This window comes from Onychomys torridus, chromosome X (assembly GCF_903995425.1).
Source record: "Onychomys torridus chromosome X, mOncTor1.1, whole genome shotgun sequence".
Lineage (NCBI taxonomy): Eukaryota > Metazoa > Chordata > Mammalia > Rodentia > Cricetidae > Onychomys > Onychomys torridus.
The window spans coordinates 29,795,518-29,813,268 of NC_050466.1; the positions used below are offsets into that span (position 1 = coordinate 29,795,518).

General features: G+C 39.3%; 1 pseudogene; it reads right to left on the reverse strand.

The window, feature by feature from the left end:
- Window positions 1-1,566: 1,566 nt before the first annotated feature.
- Window positions 1,567-16,133, reverse strand: LOC118574590 (annotated as a pseudogene).
- Between the last annotated feature and the right edge of the window lie 1,618 nt (window positions 16,134-17,751).

Consider the following 17,751-nt stretch of genomic DNA (forward strand, 5'->3'; position numbering starts at 1 on the left):
CAGGGTGTATATTGTCTTATAATATTCAAAATTTTGGTTTCTGATAACAGTAGTAAAATTATTTACTTACTTTATCATAAAACATTCATAACAGTGTTATGACTGACAGATTACATTCTGTGAAACCCATATGCTGAAATATGAATCTCCATTGAGATGGCTTTGGTAGATAATTGGATCACACCAGTGAAGTCTTAAAAATAGGATGTGCTCCCTGGGCAGTGGTGGTACATGCCTTTAATCCCAGCACTCAGGAGGCAGAGGCAGGTGGATCTCTGAGTTTGAGGCTAACCTAGTCTACAGAGTGAGTTCCAGGACATCCAGGGCTAGCTACAGAGAAACTCTGTCTCTAAAAACTAGAAAAACAAACAAACAAAAAAAGATGAGCTCACTTATATTAAGCCAGAGAACTGTATAGATAGAGTGTTTTCTGCTGGGGACACCACAGCAAGTAGTTGTCTGTATACAACACGTAAGTGACCCTTCAGCAGAACCCAGACCATATTAACATCTTGATCTCCATCTTTCTCCAGAACTTTTAGTAATAAATTTCTGATGTTTATGAGTTAGCTGGTTTATGATATTTTCTTCCAGCACTCTGAAATAAGAGTTAGAGTTTTATAGCATTATCAACATTATTACAGGCAATGTGGTTATTGAAAATATATCAAAATTTATTTGCAGCTGCTTTTGTCTCTGAAGCATCTACTATTAAGAATTTATAAATAAATTACTTTTTTTGTTTTTTTGAGACAGGGTTTCTTTGAGTAGCTTTGCAACTTTCCTGGAACTTGCTCTGTAGACCAGGCTATCCTCGAACTCACAGAGATCTGCCTGCCTCTGCCTCCTGAGTGCTGGTATTAAAGGTGTGCATCATCAATGCCTGGCCTAACAAATTACATTTTAAAATCACTTGAAATGATTCTTTCTCTTTTGTTTTTGTTTGTTTGTTTGTTTGTTTGTTTTTTGAGACTGGGTCCTGGCTCTCCTGTAACTCACCCAGTAAACCAGGCTGGCTTCAAACTCACAGCCTCTTGAGAGCTAGGATTAAAGGTGTGCACCACCACCACATGGTTGAAATGTTTCCCTTTACATGAAAAAGGTAGGTTTCCATCTCAGTGCACAATTAAGTATATCTATTTTTTTCTTTTAATTGTAGTGATTGCATTGCTATTTTGTTTCATCTAAATTTTTGATAATTTATATGACAGCTACAATGCTCCAAAGAAAAACATGCAAAAGAGTTATGTCTATATTAGTAACCGCTCCTTTCTCTATTTTTTAAATGGTCCCTCCTTCCTTTCATAGGTAGTCATCTTTATTTATTTATTTTTTTGGCTTACCTTTTAGGATTGTCTTCAAATAGAAAAGTAATTCCACACTTTTTTTTTTTTAGACAAACTTCCTAAGCTTTATTATAGAAGGGATGGGAGGAGGGAGTTACTCTGTTGAACAGATTGACAGATTGTATCATGAAGCTCTGAAGCCTGGGGATGATGGAGCTGGAAAGTGAAGAAGGCTTTGAGAAGGGATTCTACACAGGAAGAGGTGAAGAGCACCACAGTCTTAGAAGCGACCATGCCGGTGGTTTGGGGAACCACGTCCGTTTCTTTCTCGGGGACGGTGTCCTGTATGGGATCTTGGAGGTGACCTATGCCTGGGTCCTCGCCCATAGAGCTGCCGGCGCAGCTTCCGGGATATGGATCATAGGTGCATAAAGTTGCAGAAGCCACCTCGGGTACATTCCCCCATTTCACACTGCCAGCAGCAAGACTCTCGGAAGTCAGTGACAGGAGACAGCTCAGCATGCACAGCCTTAACATAGACATTGCCCTCGAGGTGGTCTCCAAGGTTGTCACACACATTCATTTCTTCAATCTCTCCGTACTTCTCCTGCAGTTCTGTGAATACCTCCTCAAAGAAGTTATCATAGTGTTCTTGCACCTCCACATCGCTCACATGACAGTGTGATCCATCTGCGGTTTGGGCTGTGTTCTGTGGATTCCGGTACAAGTTGAGCAGCACTGTGGTCTGGCTGAAAGTTGGTTTGTTGTGAAGTCGGGAGCACTGGTCCCTGTGCCAGCAGGCCCCAATCTTAAAGTGAAAAGAGCAGTTAACCTTGTCCTTCTCAGTCCCGAATATCGAAGCTAAATATTCAGCAATTTTTACCTGAACCCACACTTCTATTCTTACCTTTCTCCTCACCCCAGATAAAAGGTAGCATATTGCATACTATTCTTAGTTTTGTTTTTTTTTAACCCAACAGTAGATCCAGTAGAATCCAATTAATAGCAGTACACAAAGTGTTATAATCCTTTTGTATCACTACATAATCCTTCATTGTGTGACTAAAAGCAGATGCTTCAATCTGTCCCTGAAGAAAGTTCTTCAAAAGAAACTGTCATGCAGCAGGCCTAGGAATGTGGCAAACAGAGAATTAAGGAAAAATGCCTATTCCAAAGTATGGGCAGTTCCTTGCTCCACAAGAAAATTGCTCAAATGGAGAATTCATTTCTGGACTGATCTGTTTGCAGTAAGGAGTTGCTTGCTCAAACCTAAATTAAAAGGAATAAATATGATGGGGGAAATCACAACTATTTGAAGAGCGTGATGTTTTGGTACATTAGGAGGAACAATTTCTGCTTTGACATAATAATTGCTAGTTACAGAACTGGAAAATTGGGGAGGACTGAATGGAAAACTGTTATATTAAATTATATTAAAAACTACAGCAGAGCCTAATTCCATATGCCAACATAGAAATTACTACTAATAATTTATAGTGAAAAACTTCAGGGGATATTTGTTCACATAGCTGTGAAGGACAAGGACAACACAAGTGTTAGAGGAAATTTGATGTTGTCGCGACTTTGCTTATTTTACCACCAGTTTCCCATATATCGTCTCATTTCATCTTCACAATTTACTCATTTCAGTAGGTGGGAAAGATATCAGTTTGTCTGTTGGAGATAGGAGAATGTTCCAGGATATGAAATGACTTATCTAAGATCACTCAGCTATCAGGTGCAGTGAGCACAGATGCCATTCCTAGTACAATGGTCTACATTATAGCACAATAATTAAAATAACAACTAAGTAAGGCTTGTCTGAGCCTTTTAGTCAAAATTTGAACCATACTTACTGCATTTGCTCACTTTCAACTCAGAAGTCCACTAAAGAAGGCCTAGGGATAGAACAAACAGTCACGATTAATAATGAGGTAAACCAACAATATCATTTAATGGCCATATTAACAATCTATTGTTTTATAACAAATCACTTTAAAACAGTGGCCACAACAACAAATATTTACTATCTCAGATGACTTCTGGAAGTCAGAAATCCTGGAGCAGCTCAGCTTAATAATTCTGGCTAAAGATTTTTTATGAGTTTGAAGTCAAGCAATGTGGGGTAACAAATCTGCTGCCAAGTTCTGTCATTTGATTTTGGATTCTCTCTCTCTCTCTCTCTCTCTCTCTCTCTCTCTCTCTCTCTCTCTCTGTATGTATGTATGTATGTATATATGTATGTATGTATTCATGCATGCAAGTATGATCATCTCATAGCTTTCTTCATAGAGTGATCAATATGGCTGTTAATGTCCTTTCCCATGGGTTAATTACCCAAGGGAAATAGCAAAGATAACTGAGAGTACCCAGGATGAAAGATGAAGTCTTTTATAACCTAGCTCAGAAGGGGCATGCCATGACTTCTGTCTTCTCTCACAGACCAAATGGTCTGTAAGTATCATAAGGCAGGGATCACTAGAGGGCTATTTTATATCCTCACACCACAAGAGTTAGCACTGACAAAAAAACCTTATTATGTTCCAGAATCCATGCTGAGGACTTCACAGATACTAACTCACAACACCTTGAAGTAGACATTGTTATCATTACTATTTTACAGACAAGGAACCTAAAGCTGAGGGTGGTTAAATCACTTGCCAAAGTCATTGTAATGGTGTCTTCAAACGGAAAAAAAGCTCTACACTCCTATTCTTACTTTTCTTCAAACCCAGATAAAAGAGAGCATACTATAGACACTACTCTGAACTTTGATTTTTTAAAATGCAACAGTAGATCCTGGAATACAATTAATAGCAGTACACAAAATGATTTCTAATCCTTTTATACAGCTACATAATTCTTATATGTAGACTAGGATAATCTTAGGCTCATATGTATGCTTAATCCCCAGCTGAACTGTTTGAGAAGGTTTAGGAGGGGTGGCCTTGTTGAAATATGTCCTTGTTGGAGGAGATGTGTCACTGGAGGTTGGCTTTGAGGTTTCCAAAAGCCAAACCAGACCTATCCTCTCTTTCTCTGCCTGTTTCCTGAAGATCAGGATATAAAGCTCTCAGCTACTGCTCCATCACCATGCTTGTCTGCTTCCTGTCATGATGATCATGGATTAACACCCTAAAACCATAAGCAAGGCTCCAATTAAATGATTTCTTTTATGAGCTGATGTGGTTATAATTTCTCTTTATAGAAGTAGAAAAGTTACTGAGATAATCATTTAGTAGGAACTGGCAGAAACACGATTCAAACCCAGGCCATTTAGTACTATCCAAATAAGCTATATTGTCTCTATGTTTAGGTATTGGTAAGTGTAATGAAAACAATAAAACGATGAGGTAGAATGACTGGAATAGGCACAACCTATAATTTTTGTTTGGCTTCATTTTAAATTGAATTGTCAGGGAAAGTCACTTTTCAGAAATGATATTTAATCTGTCACAAAAGGGATAATAGGAAAACTAAAGTCCCCAAGGGTACAAATACTTGTGTTCAAGGAACACACACACAAAAAAAATCAGTGTGTTTTGAGTGTATTGAATTAAAAAGAGTATTAGTTTTGAAATGGTTTTAAGAGATAAGCAGAGGCCAGATTATTTTTTATCACCCCTGGAACTCTGTAAAAACATCAATATCCTCATTTTAGAGAGGAGAAAAGATGAAAATAAAAAGTTAAATGTCTTGCTCAAGATCATGCTGTTCTAAAGGATCAAAAACAAGCCTTGGACATATGTATGGAAATCCTGATCTAATTTTTGTTTTGCCTCATTCTCTCATCTGCTCCATGCAATATGGAGTCATGCTGTTGATTTCTACAAAGTGTTTTTCAATTCTCTACTCCAGCAACATGGGGAAAAAACCTCAAAACATCAGAATAAGGGCTGGAGAGATGGCTCAGAGGTTAAGACTGCTGCTTGCTCTTCCTTAGGTCCTGAGTTCAATTCCCAGCAACCACATGGTGGCTCACAACCATCTGTAATGAGATCTGGTGCCTTCTTCTGGCCTGCGGGGATATGTGCAGACAGAACACTGTATACATAATAAATAAATAAATCTTAAAAACAAAAACAAAAACAAAAAAACATCAGAATAAGAAGCCACTAAGAGATTTTTTTGCCTCCTCCCAGTGTTGGCCAGGAAAATATTTGAAGACAAAGGAAGCATCCTGCTTCAGAGTAGACAAACGTTATGTGAGTTGGATGGGTTATAAGTCTGTTGTCAGCTATGCAACAGCCATTTGTGACATTTATGAAGATAAAATAGACTTAAACCCAGCTCAAGGATGGCTATAACACATATATTTTGCATGGCATGAATGAATTTTCTTCCTGTCTAGTTCTCTATCGATCCAGACTATTAATGATGATAGTCTTTACTTTCCCTACCCAACCTTGGTTCTGGTTCTCAATCACAAGACCTCAACTGTGATTTTGATCTCAGATTTATTTAAGTTTGCACAATTCCTTCATGGTGTGTGATCAGTAATCTATTTCTCCAGAGAGACAACTGTTAAACTAGTTAAAATTACCAAACAAAACACTTTCATGTCTTTGGGGGTGAACTAAAATTGGGAGATATCTATTTCATAGCATCTGAGGAGCCAGAGATGGCACCCACCATGCCCTTAATGCTGTGTGTGGATGTACTCTCAGCAGACTGAACAGCCCTACATGCACAGATGTAGCCAAGAAGGCAGCTCTTGTATTTTTCCCAGTTCCCTAACTCAGGGGATCTATTAACATATTGGAAAGGTAATAGAAGTTGTTTAACCCCAGCACATCCTCTTTTCTCATCTCCATGCTGTAGAAATTACACTGATGAGTGTCAGCAGCCCCAAAACTTATAGCATTCACTCCATAAGAAGGATCTACATAGAGAAGCAGTTGAGGTGTTCTGGCAGTAAGGTTATTCCTGAAAGAAGTGGTAAAGATGCAAAGAATGATGGGGAAGATGTTTTGTATAAGAAACTAGAGGAACTCATGCCCTGGAATGTTTTTGAACAGAGGGAGAGAGAGAGAGAGAGAGAGAGAGAGAGAGAGAGAGAGAGAGAGAGAGAGAGAGAATAGTAGCAGGAAGAGAACTGCTCAGAGATAGTGATAAAGCTAAATCAGCTATAAGCTTAAAATATCAGGGAAAAGACAGCTTGAAAGGGTTCTGCTAAATCCACACTCACCTCAGATGAAAAGGAAGAATCCCATGCCACAGAATACACTTAAATTAAACAATTAGAGAATTGAAAACACTAGTTCCTAAATAAACAGTTTTCCATTGACTTGGAAAGGTGATCTCCCAGCTACATACACATTCAAAGATAAGTGTGAAATCCTTAAAACATGCAACTTATAACCAATTAGTCTCTAACCACCATACTCTGTTGACCAATGGGCGATACATCTTAAAAATAAAGATAAGGGAAAGTGGCCTCAGCAGGAACATCTGAAGCTGTAGAATGTAATAATTTACCCAAAGTCACATACTTAGTTTAGTCAAGTCACTAAATACATGAACAGTGACAACACCAAGTGCCGGATAATAGATACAATTTTATAATTGCTATGATACTTTATTTAAAATGTCCAGTTTTCAGCCGGGTGGTAGTGGCACATGCCTTTAATCCCAGCACTCGGGAGGCAGAGCCAGGAGGATCTCTGTGAGTTCAAGGCCAGCCTGGTCTCCAAAGCGAGTTCCAGGAGGGGTGCAAAGCTACACAGAGAAACCCTGTCTCGAAAAACAAAAACAAACAAACAAAAAAGTGTCCAGTTTTCTATGAAAAAACAAATAGAATACATACAAACAAGAAAGTATAACCTATATACCAAAAAGGCAGTCAATGAAAACTCTCTGTACATGGGCTATTCCTAACCTAAGCAGACCAACTTCAAAGCAGTTATTATAAGTATGTTCAAAGAAAGCTAAAGGCAACTCTTACAATGATTTTTCCTCAAATAAAGTAAATCAATGAAGAAATATTATAAAAAGAACACAATAGTGGTTGGGGATTTAGCTCAGTGGTAGAGCGCTTGCCTAGCAAGTGCAAGGCCCTGGGGGAAAAAAAAGAACACAATAGAAATTTAGCAGTTGGGAAGCATAATCATTGAATGAAAAAATTTAATAGATTGGCTCAACAGCAAACTCAAAGGTAGATGAATATTGTCTAGTCTGAAGGAGCTAAAAGATAAATGAAGCCTCAGAGACTTGTAAAATATCTATACATTAACCACTATATGTAGGTGGCGTTTTTTCTGTGTCTCAGCAGCCACTCCCAAATAACCATTCAGAGACTTAATACTAAATGCTTGGCCAATAGCTCAGGCTTATTATGAACTAGCTCTTACAACTTAAATAAACTCATTTCTATTAATATACAATCTTATATGTGGTGTTATCTCTATTTCATCTCACACCTCCTGTTTCCACTCTGTGTTTTGCTGACAACCCTCTGAATCTTCCCTTCTTCTTCCCAGTGTCCTTAGTCTGTAGCATGAATCTTAAAAGATCTTTTAATAAAAGCAAAACCAGGGCCAGGTATTGGGCTGAATGCTGGAAGGTCACAGAGACACAACAAGCCACAACTAACCTCACCTGGCCAACTGCTCAGCCAATCCTGTTTCCTCAGACTGGAAGCCTCTGATTTCTCATCCAAATGGATTTCAGCTGAACTGCTGCTAAAAAACACTAAAAGCTTAACTAGCTCTAGTTCCGGGTTCTCACAACTTAAATACCTTTCTGCTTTCTGCCATCACTTCCTAGGATTATAGGTGTGAGTCACCATACCTGCCTGTTTCCAGTGTGGCTTTGAACTCACAGAGATCTGCATGGATCTCTGCCTCCCAAGTGATAGGATTAAAGGTGTGTGTGCCACCATTTTCTGGTCTCTATGTCTATCTAGTGGCTGTTCTGTCCTCTGACCCCAGATAAGTTTATTAGGATGTACAATATATTGGGGGACACAAAATATCACCACATTAGTCTGGCTCTCTCATCTAACCATATCCTGTCCAGCTATTGGACAGTCAGCTTGTTTATTAAGCCAATCACAGTGACATATATTTACACAGTGTTAAGGAATATTCCAAAATTGCCCCTTTTGTCTAAAAAAGGAAGGTCTTAACTTTAATATAGTAAAATATACAAAACAGTTAAAAAGTAAGAATTATAGTTATAATATCTAGTTGATTTGTATTTGGCAAATTTAGAGAATATACTATCTCATTTTTGTGAGTCTAAAATTTTATACCTAATTTACCTTTTTATAATAACTAAGGACATCTTTTAGTCCAATTATTTTGTGTTTAACTCAATCAAAGACCCAGGAAGGGTGAAATGTTTCCTGATGTCAGAAACATCTGGCTGCGTGGACAGTCACCCAAAGTTATTCTGTAGCATTGGGGCATCCATCTTTGGCCTACAGGCCTACTATATCTAACAGACATTTTTGAGAAGCAGGAAATTTGAAGCACTGTCCTACCTTGTCTTCATAAAGTTTGGCAGTTGCTTTCTTTTGCATCTTGTGGGTCCAGTTTGAAAAGTACATGGTCAGCAATTGAGGCAAGGGCAATTTCTTTGCCCAAATGACTAGTTTTTGCCATAAAGTAAAGCAAACTCCATATGAAGTTTCTTCAGTGCCCATCATCTTTTTTGAAGTAAATTGGTGCTGTCATGAGCAGATATGTCTCACTGTCAAGAAAATCCTTATGTTATTAAAACTTTTTTTCATTTTTCTTTATTAAGAAATTTTCTACTCACTCCACATGCTATCCACAAATCCCCCTTCCTCTCACGCCCAGCCCTCTTTCCCAAGTCACCCCACTTCCCCCAAATTGAGGTCTCCCATGGGGTGTCAGCAGAGCCCAGCACACTGAGCCTAGACAGGTCCAAGGCCCTTCCCACTGCACCAAGGCTGTGCAAGGTATCGCACCACAGACACCAGCTTCCAGAAGCCTGGACAGATCCCAATCCCCCTGCCTGGGTGCCCCCCAAACAGTTTGAGCCAAACAACCGTCTTCCATATTCAGAGGGCCTAGTCCAGTCAGTCCCATGGGGGCTCCACAGCCACCAGTCCACAGTTCATGGGCTTCCACTAGTGTGACTGGTCATCTCCGCATGTTCTCCCATTATGATCTCGACATCCCTTGCCTGCAGTATCTCTCCTCTCTCTCATCAATTGGATTCCCAGAGCTCAGCCTGGTGTCTGGCCGTGGATCTCTGTATCTGCCTCCATCAGAGACTGAACACAGGCTCTATGATGACAGCTAGGTTATTTGCTAGGCTGGTCACCAGAGTTGACTGGTCCAGACACCCTCTGGACCACTGCCAACAGACCAAGGTGGGTTCAACCTTGTGGATTCCTGAGAGCCTCCTTAGCACCCTGCCTCTTCCTATTCCCATGATGTCCTCATCTATCATGGCACCTTCCTCCCTGCCCTCCCACTCTGTCCCTGGTCCAGCTTGACCCTCCCATTTCCCTATGTTTTCATCCCCTACTCCTTGCCCTCTACCCCCACCCCAATCCACTCATGTAGATCTCATCCACTTCTCCTTCACAGGGTCATCCATGTGTCCCTCCTAGGGTCTTTCCCTGTCAACTATCCTCTCTGGAGTTGTGGGTTGCAGAGTGGCCATCCCTTCCCTCACATTTAATATCTACTTATGAGTGAGTACATACTATGTTTGTCCTCCTGGGTTTGGGTTACCTCACTCAAGATGGTATTTTCTAGTTCCATCTATTTGTCTGAAAATTTCATGATATCATTGTTTTTTACTGCTGAGTATACTCCATTGTGTATATGTGCCATATTTTCTTTATCCATTCTTCAGTTGAGGGGCATCTAGGTTGTTTTCAGGTTCTTGCTATTATGAATCATGCTGATATGAACATAGTTGAGCATGTTTCCTTGTGGTAAGATTGAGCATTCCTTGGATATATGCCCAAGAGTAGTATAACTGGGTCTTCAGGAAGATTTATTCCCAATTTTTTGAGAAACCACAATACTGATTTCCAGAGTGGCTGTACAAGTTTGCATTCCCACCAACAGTGGAGGAGTGTTCCCCTTGCTCCACATCCTCTCCAACATAAGCTGTCTTCAGTGTTTTTAATCTTAGCCATTCTGACAGGTGTAAGATGGTATCTCAGAATTGTTTTGATTTGCATTTCCCTGATGACTAAGGATGTTGAGCAATTCCTTAAATGCCTTTCAGCCATTTGAGATTCTTCTGTTGAGAATTCTCTGTTAAGCTCTGTAGCCCATTTTTAAATTGGATTGTTTAGTATTTTGGTATCTAGCTTTTTTAATTCTTTACATATTTTGAAGATCAGCCCTCTGTCAGATGCGGGGTTTGGTGAAGACCTTTTCCCATTCTGTAGGCTCTTGTTTGGTCTTATTGACAATGTCCTTTGCTCTACAAAAGCTTCTCAGTTTCAGGAGATCCCATTTATTATCACTCTCAGTGTCTGTGCTACTGTTATTATATTTAGGAAGTGGTGTCCTATACCATTTTTTCCAGACTACTTCCTACTTTCTATCTAACTGGATTTATGTTGAGGTTTTTGATCCACTTGGACTTGAGTTTTGTGCATAGTGACAGATATGGATCTATTTGCAGTCTTCTGCATGTTGACATCCAGTTATGCCAGCACCATTTGTTGAAGAGGCTTTCTTTTTTCAAAGGTACAGTTTTTCCTTCTTTCTCAAAAATCATAGGTGTGTGGGTTAATGCCAGGGTCTTCAATTCGATTCCATTGGTCCACATGTCAGTTTTTATACCAGTACCAATCAGAGCAACACATATTTGCAGCATACAAAAAGACATTCCCCAATCACTTCCCCTTTTCTGTCTAAACAAAAAGGTTTTAACTTTAACCTATTAAAATTACATATAACAAAACAGTTATCAAGCAAGAATTACAGTTACAATATCTAGTCTATTTGTATTTTGTAAAATTAAAGAAAATATTTTCTATCTATCCTATATTTGTGTGTTTAAGGTTTTATATCTAATTTATCTTTTATCATAACCAAGGAAAATTATAATTATCCAGTCTTCACCTACATCAAAGACCTCAGAAGGATATAATATTACCTAAGTAAACAGGAAGAACATTGTAAGCAACTTCCAAAAATCTATAATGACAGAGGCAGCTGGCTGCCTGAACAGTTACCCAAAGTTCCTCTGTAATGTTGGGGCATCCATTTTCAGCTCACAGATCTTGAGTCTCTCAGCAACTTTTCTGTGTCTTGTAGATTGTCTGGCAGTTTCCTCTGTGAAGAAGGAACCCAAAGGACCATTTTGCCTTGCAAAGTTCAGTGGTTACCTTTCTATGGGTCCTGCATGTCCAATCGACACAACATTTTGTCAAGTAGTCCAGGCAAGAAGTTTCTTGCCCAAATGGCTATTTTTGCCAGGAAAAAGATAAACTCCATATGGAGTGTCTTCAATGCCCATCTTTATCTTTGAAGTAAATCAGTACTGTCAGGAGCAGACATGTCTCACTGTCCAGAAAGTCTAAGTTTTTAAAACATTGTAAATGCCATATTTTGTAGGTCTTTGAAGTGTTTGAAGATTAACTACCTAATTGAATTATATGTATTTATACCTAGAAAACAACATGACTATAAGTTTCATAGAAGACTAATTATTAATCTGCATTTCTTAATTATCCATTACAATTTTAAATGACTTGTATACCTATACCTTAAACAAGAGTAGAAATACATGAACAGTATTAAAAAAATAACTTTAAATTTGTATCAATATACTAAAAACTATACCAATGTAAAACATTTTGAACAAGTTGCTCTTTAAAAGTGGGTTCAATAATTTACCCTTTTATCTTATCCTATATATCTATATCTTTCTTTCTTCTTTTAGAAAGAGATTGACTATGACCAATAACAATTTGTAACCAACAATGTAAACAAAGACAAACATCCATAATCCATTTCTTGGGAAAGTGGGTATAATGTTCCAGGCTACTTCCTGCTGATAAAGGGTGCTGTATTCTTATGGGGATCCTGTGAAAATTAAGAATTATGGTCAAGTCCTGACTGAAATAGTCTGTGAGGCTGCATGTCTGAGCCAGTTGCCTTGAAACCATTCTGGATGTTGGATCATCTGGGCCACAGTATCATCAAAGACCTTTCAGGGGGTCTTGGCTGGTCAAACCTGATATATCTTAATCTGGAACAAATCCATAGTCTCTTGCTTCCTGTGGAAACAGAAGCAGAGCCTCCTTTCCAGAGAAACATATCCATAGATCCAAATTTTGAAGTCAAGGTATCTTTAAAATATACATGTTGATTTAACTCAGCAGCTTTTACAATCAACTGTCTCTCTGCAGTCAAAAATCCCAAAGACAATATAAACCAGATTCTCTGTGTAATATCCATCTTTACGTGGCTTATTTTTTATATTACCCTTACTATCTCTTTAAAGACTTTATCTTTTAAAATTATTTCTTCCCATACCTATCTATATTCATTTTCTCCTCTCTTATAAGCCTATGTACATTTTTACATACATTGTAAACCATTTAAGGTCTTGTTCCATCTGAATCTGCCTTATTGTGTATCTATTGCTTTAAACTGCAGCATTACTGGTACTGAAATGGCAGCTTGGGCTGATGGCTCTGCCCACCTCAGCTTTCCAACATGGCAGTGGTACATTTACCACCAGCTCTGGCTCTGGGAGCTGTGTGTACCACCAACCCTCAGGAGCAGTGTGTTTATGCCTCTGTTAAAGCAGCGTGTAGCCTAGAAACATTTTTTTTGTCTGTACTAGCAAAGGCTAAATCTACCACATACTATACTATGCAGCCTGGAGATGCCTCTGTGTACTAGAGACCAGCTCCATCTCACAGGTAGCTGTCAGGAGATGAGTTTGCACTGATGCTGGCATGAGACTGTGAGACTAGGAAGCCAAGTGTAGCTCCGTTTCTGTGCATTCAGAATCTTTAAACTTTCTTAGGTCTATATGGCGAGTCCCAATTGCAGACAAATTTCTAAACAGTCTTATTAAATAAAAAACACAGAGCCAAATATAGGGGTGAAAGCCTTGGAGGTCAGGGAAATAGTAATAGCCACCAACCTTACCTCTCCAGCTCTGCAGTTACCAAAAGTGAGCTACCTGAGCCTTTATTGCCTTTCTGTTCTGCCCTCTCATTGGCTCTTAGCCCAGTTACCTCACTTCCTTGTTACTGCCTATCTGTACAGACCTCCAGGTCCCTATGTTTGGTACTGGGATTAAAGGCATGTGTCACCATGCTTGGCTCTCTTCCCAGTGTGACCTTAAACACACAGAGATCCTGCCTGCCAAGTGATCGGATTAAGGGCATGTGCTACCACTGCCTGACTTTTTGTGTTTACTTAATGGCTTGCTATTTCCTCTGATCTCCAGGAATAAATAAAACTTTATTTATTAACATACAAATAAAATATCCACAGATTTCAGCACAAATAAAATATCAACCACAATTAACACATCTTTTGATTTCCCTTTTGAAGCCAAGACATTTTTAAAAAAATGTGTAGATTGGTTTAATTCAACAGTTTTCATAATCCAATGTGTTTTAGAAACTGTTGTTTCTTTATTAGCAACCAGAAAATCTAAAGACAATACAATAACATACAGAATTCAGATTCTCTGTGTATTTTTCATATTTATGTGGCTTATTATATTTTTCTTTATAAGTTTTAAGGACTTTACTATTATTTTTAACTACTTGTTAATCTATGACTATCGCTACCCTTTCTCCTTTTTCTCCCAAGTCTATGTATATTTTTAAGCACACTGTAATACATTTAGAGGTTTTTTCCATCTGTATCTGTCTTTACTGAGTAGCTATATTGTTTTTTGATCACATAAGATGAATCTTAAACTTCTATGTCAGCTGCCAGTGGTGTAGCATAGCTTACCTTAGTGCAAGACAGTAGGGCATGGCAGCTGGTGGCTGCCTCCTTCCACAGGTAGCTGTTGGGAGACATGTCTTGGTACTGCAGCTGGCATAAGAGACGCAAGACTAGGAAATCATATTGGGTTTAGTTTTTGTGTGTTTGGAACCCTTTGAAAGCTTGATTGAGTTTTATTTGAATGTAGATGCTAGCTGTTGGGGTGCCATTTATAGACATAGTTTTTCTGTGCCTTGGCAGCTGCTCCCAAATAACCATTCAGAGATTTAATACTAATTAAATGCTCAGCCAATAGCTCAGTCTGGGTGCTGGCTAACTCTTACAACTTAAATTAACCCATTTCTATTAATTTTCATTCTGCTATGTGGCATTGCTTCTCTTTTATTTTACACCTCTTGTTTCCTCTCCGTCTCTTGCTGGTGACTCCTCTGACTTCATCCTTTTTCTTCTCAGTGTCTCTGGTTCTCCCACCTAACCTTATCCTGTCTAGCTATTGGACAGTTGTCTTCTTTATTAAACCAATCACAGTGACATATATTTATGTAGTGATATATTGTATACCCTAATAAACTTGGTTGGGAATTGGAGGACAGAGCCAGTCACTAGATTAGACATACAGGCCAGACAGTGGTGTCATACACCCTTAATCCTATCTCTCTGGAAGCAGAGCTTCATCTGGATCTCTGTTTGTTCAAGGCCACACTGGAAACAGAGCCAGGCAGTGGTGGCACACACCTTTAATCCCAGTACTGGGAAGCACCCACACCTTTAATCCCAGGAAGTGAATTGGCTGGGCAGAGAAATGTATAAAAAGCATGAGGAAACAGGAACGCGCTCCCTCGAGGCTGAGGATTTCATAGAGTTAATTACTAGTGTCTGGCTGTTCTGCTTCTCTGATCTTTCAGCTTTCACCCCAATATCTGGCTCTGTTTTTTTATTATAATACCTTTTAAGATTCATGTTACATATTTACACAGTATAAATGAATATTCCACAACTAAATGCATAATAGGAGTCCTCAGGAGAGGAGAGAGAAAAGAGGTGACTCCACAAATTTGATTTAAAAAACTATTTGGGGCTGGAGGTGGCTTACTGGTTAAGAGTACTGGCTGATCTTTCAGAAGACCTGGGTTCCATTCCCAGCACCCACATAGTGGCTCACAACCATCTGTATGTCCAATTCCAGAGGAACTAGTGTTCTTATCTGACCTTTGTGGTCACCAGGTACTCACATGGTACACAGACACACATGCAGATAAAACACCTATACACGCCAGGCGGTGGTGGCGCACACCTTTAATCCCAGCACTTGGGAGGCAGAGCCAGGCGGATCTCTGTGAGTTCGAAGCCAGCCTTGGCTACCAAGTGAGTTCCAGGAAAGGAGCAAAGCAACACAGAGAAATCCTGTCTCAACCCAGCCACCCCCCAAAACACCTATACACATGAAATAACTACCTTTAAAAACATTCACTTATATACTGACGAAACTTAGCCTCTCTCTAGTTTCCTTCTTCAGTCCCTTGAGATAAGGACTCTACTGAGTATGATGTAGAGAAAGTCTTTTGTACAGAGTCAAGGAGATTAGACTTTGCACCATAGTACAAGGCTAAAGGAGTAGAAGTTCAACAGGGCATTTTGAAATATTCAGTGGTTCCAGGCCACAAATACCAAGGATGGTGAGCCAGGCTGATGGGCAGAAAGACTGGCTATCAATAGATCTGTCCCCACCTAAACCTACCTCCTTTGTCTCTCATAACTTGCTGTTATCATTAGGTTTGAGTATTGAAGTCACACTAAAGAAAGCAATTCCCTCCCTCATTCACATGTCACCAATACTGACAGCTGTACTCTCACTACTGGAAATAGCTCCTGTCTCCATCTTAGCCTCCTCCTTGCTTCGTTTCTCCAGACTGAGCAATGCTCTCATTCGCTATGAAACTAATTGGCTTAGAGCTCTCATTGCCTCACCAGGGGCCTGGGAAACTGAGTTCTTGCCTTTAGCTTTCATTGCTTTTCTAGGCATGGCAGAGCAGCAGTGGGAGACAGCTATGTCCCCAAATGTTTCAGTCCTCGTCTCTTCCTCCCTCCTTTCTACTCCCCCATGTGGTCCTGTCCAGAAGTGACAGGTGTTATGGGAACAGTGCCAGTTTGTTGTTTGAGTCTCTCAATACTAACATGTTAAACATTGCTATATGTACTTCATACAGAGGGCACATCCGTTTTGCTTGATGAGCTTGCCCTAATTGGGTTCCCCAGAGAGAATTCTAATGCAAGTGCAGAGAATAAAGAATGCGCCAATAGATGGGGTTAGAAACATGATGGAGAGGGTGGCAGCCAGGGCCGTGTCTCCTGAAGCCTCTTATCAAATATAAGAATGACAGACTGGACCTGGGGGAAGCAAGCAAGCCCTCAGTGGAAAGAAGTGTTCAGGTGGCATAGTGAAGTCATTCTTTATACAGTATTTACTGGAAAGTTTCTGCCCTTGGAGACTTTTGCAACGTGCAATAGCAGCCATGTTGGATCTGCTTTGTTTGCTGGGAAGAGGGGGATGTTTATCTCTTGGATTTGTTGGGTGTGACACGATCTCAAGTCCTGAGGCTCATGCTCCTCAAGACACTACCTGAAGATTAAAAATTCCTTCTCACAGGCAGGCTGTGAATCATCTGAACATGGAACACTCTCATAATGGAGTAGCAAAGTTTGAGGGATATATTTTAGAGGCCAGTCTTTGAGAATCTTTCTTGAAGTCTTGATTTTTAGGATTTTTTTCCTTTTCTTTTCTTTATTTGTATATTTAAGGATATTATCCTGGCCCCACATTTTATCATCTTAACCTCTCCCTCTTCCCCTCCTACCAAACCTCCTCCAGCAGCAGACACCTCCAGCTTAAAACTCCTGAGATACTCTTTTTGTATACCCTGCATGCAACCCTCAGCAAAATTTGCCAGTTCTGTTTTCAAAATCCTCTCCCTCTAAAATCCAACAATCTCTCCTTGTCTCTACTGCTATAATCCTATCCTTCTCCCCGCTTCTACTTTGGCCATTTAATTTTTTTAACTGAATGTTTTCACGATGATTCTTTAAAATGAATTGATTTATTTTGGTAGTTATGGGCTCATCTAGTAATTAGACATAATCCATAGGCTTATTGACACTTTTGCTCAGTTTCCTAAATGGTAAAATTGTGAGAAAGTAGACCATAATAGTACAATCAGTATATTGACATGTATTTCACTGATTTGATTATAACTTCCATTTTATTTATACTTATACGTTTTAAGTCCTACACAATTGTATCATGTATGTATGTTTATATATTCTGGACCTCAATTAAGATACAAAACATTTCCAAAAGACGCATTTGTTTTGCTCTTTTGTAACTACATTCATCATCATCCTCCCCTTTTCATGATCCCTGCCCAAATCCTATTCTGCCTTCTAAGACTTAGGCATTTCAAAACCACTGCATAAATAGGATTATACATGTAAGTTTTTGAGCCTGCATTTAGAGTCACTATGGAAAAAAAAACTCTCTGGGCTTATCC